The sequence below is a fragment of the Anneissia japonica genome, unplaced genomic scaffold, assembly GCF_011630105.1.
Source record: "Anneissia japonica isolate Jap-2015-1 unplaced genomic scaffold, ASM1163010v1 scaffold287589_len272378_cov178, whole genome shotgun sequence".
Lineage (NCBI taxonomy): Eukaryota > Metazoa > Echinodermata > Crinoidea > Comatulida > Comatulidae > Anneissia > Anneissia japonica.
In genome coordinates, this window is record NW_022726727.1 from 42,667 (window position 1) to 45,829 (window position 3,163).

A 3,163-nucleotide genomic window follows, 5' to 3' on the forward strand; every position below is an offset into this window, starting at 1 on the left:
GTTTATTCGTTTCAAAACATCATTGCATGTTCCAAATACAGCCTGCAAACAAAATATTTGAATAATATGTATTACATTTCAAACCATAACTGTATGTAAATTTAATAGTTTGTTGATTGTTGATTAATCTTATTGAATTTCAAGAGGATAATGAAAATATATAATTACCACTGGATCAGAATTCTGTATAAACATTGTTTGACTGTCTATCCAGGTAGATATGTTGACCAGGGACTCTTCTGTGACGTCAGGTCTGTTGGTAACAGAGGCTGTATTTTGTAAAACAAAGAACATTGTTGAGGACGTCTTGTTGCTCAAATGGACTGTGCTCAAAGAGTTGGTGCCAGTGGTAGTGGTCAATGAGGTTGTGCTCAAAGAGGTAGTGCTTAATGTGGTAGTGCTCAACGGTGTGGAGGTTATAGTGATAGTGGTCATTTCATCAACGCAGTTGTCGCTTTCCGTATTCTTTAACAGATTTCCATTCCGTGATCTTGCATTGCTACAGCTTTTCCCATTCTTAGACTTCTTATTATTATTGTTTCCTCCTCCCTTCCGTGGATTACGCCGAATCCTCCTATGTATATTCTCTGAGCGAATACAATGTTTGATAATGTTTAATTACTTTATATGCATATTTTTTATAATTGCATTATTTAATGTTTAAATACCAAAAGGTCTACCAGCTGCTTGCTCGCCATCACATTTATTTCACTAAAAGAGAATCTTTCAATGTATCCGACCGTATCAATTTAAACAAAGGTATCTTCATGTTTCAGTTAAATAGAAAAATACATTCACTTCTGTCGTATCTTCCTCCCTACAGATCAACCCTTTCAAAAATCACCTTCCATGTTAAATTAAGCAGTCTTCAAAAACCTTAAAACATTGAAACATAATCATGGCCGGCGGAAGCGGGGGGCCGGGGGCCCGGCCCCCCCCCCCCCCCCCCCCTTCGGGGCCTCCCCCCACTTTTGGCGAAAAATATATAATGTCTGGAGATTTTTGTATGATCGGAAATGCAAAAAAAAAGGAGGGAAGAAGGAGGAGAAGGATGGGAAAGAGAATGTTTATCCAGTACTCGACCGAGTTACATTTTCTCGCAATTCACATTGGCGGATCTGGGGGAGGGAGTCGGGCCATGACCCCTCCCTTGGGCAACAAAAAAAGGGGGAAAAGAAAGGATTTCTAGACCTACCTTCAGGACCCATGAGCTGATATTTTTTTTTTGTTGCTATTAGAAAATTAGAATTTTGAAGAACATAAAATTCATTAAAACACACTTCAAATGTCGGGAAAGCTCAATTCTCGCCATCTTGGAATCAAAATTTTCCCGGGGGAGAACCCCCGGACCACCCTTTCTTTTTGGGATTTATCGATTCATGGAAAAAAGAATACGCATGCAACTACTCATTTGTTTATGTATGTATACACACATAAAATAAAAAATGAAAAAAATTTACCTGACCTTTTTTAAGAGGGGAAAACTTTGAATTTTGAAGAACTTTAAAAGACATTTCAGAAGTCAGTTAAGCTCATCTCCCGCCATCTAGAAATCGAAATTTTTCTGGGGGAACCCGGACCCCTTTTATCTTTGGAGTTCATTGATTAATTGAATCATTTTCAAGGGGTGGGGACCTTATTTTTTAATGACTTTAATTTAAAAGACACCTCAGAAGTCGGGAAAGCTCATTTCCCGTCTTCTAGGAATCAAAATTTTCTTGGGGAAGAACCCCCGGACCCCCCTTTCTTTTTGTGATTCATCGATCATTCATGGAAAATTCGTATGCAACTACTCATTTTTTTTAAATTGTTATGTATGTATACACACATAAGCCCTATTTACTGTAATAACAATGGGAATAAATTACCTGACCGTTTTCAAGATGGGAAAACCTTGAATTTTGAAGAACATAAGAGTAATTAAAAGGCACCATTTCCCGTCATCTAGAAATCGAAATTTTCCCGGGGGAGGAATGTTGACCCCACCACCTAGATTTGATTCCAGATCCGCATGATTCATATTCCCATTCATCTTATAAGCAGTGCGTAACAGGGGAGGGGGCAGACTGTCCCCCCTGATGGTTTTTACCGGGCTGACCAAGCCGTCGTACCGGGCTGGGTAAGAAGAGAAAAGAAAAAGGGGAGAGGGAGGGAAATAGAAGGAAGGAGAAAGAAAAAGAAAGGAAAAAGGATAATAAAAAGAGAAGAGAAAAACAAGCCCTAAAGACAATAATAAAAAGGAAGATATAATGATATCACAATACCCCGGCCTGCAACCCCTTCTCCACTTCAAAAAGTGTCCATAGCGCATTTGATCTAAGCCGCCAGGTATTCTCCGCAGTGGCGTAACCACGAGGGACAAGGGGAAAATATCCATCTGTGGAAAGTCTTTCCCCATTGAATGCCCTTTTCACCCGGGAAAGTGCCTGAAAATCTCAAATTTTAAATCGCATATTTTGTTGAGGTAGGCCAATTTCCTCTAAAAATTGCACATTTAGGGAGTTTTGATCAATTCCGACGAAATTAGAATTTAAAAAACAAAAAATTTTCGCGTTTTCTTAATGTTAAAGCTTGTGCTTGCTATCATTTGCCTTCTAAGTTATAACACATAGTCCCAAACTCAAGAAAGAAAATTTATGATATATCTTTTTACCTAAAAGAAGGGCCTCAATGTGTAATGATGTTGAAAGAATATGTTTGTAATAAATAAAGCCATAAGGAAAATGCTTATATTAAGTTTTAAAAAAAACGGGTGTGGCCATATATAACATAAGAGCATTTCTTGTTGAGGTAGGCCAATTTCCTCTAAAAATTTCACATTTAGGGAGTTTTGATCAATTCCGACGGAATTAGAATTAAAAACACAAAACATTTTCGCGCGCTTCGCGCGCATTTGTTAGGCTTAAAGATTGTGCTTGCCCTCCTTTGCTTTCTAAGTTATTTAAAAACATAATATTCCCAAACTTGAGAAAGAAAATTTAAGATAGATCGTTTTACCTAAAAGAAGGGGCTCAATGTTTAATGATGGTGAAAGAACAGGCCTATGAATTGTAATAAGTAAAACCACGATGAAAATGCTTATATTTTAGTTTCAAACACACGTGTGTGGCCTATATAAATAATAAAATAAGCCCTATATGTCATATTGTTTTCTATATGGGGG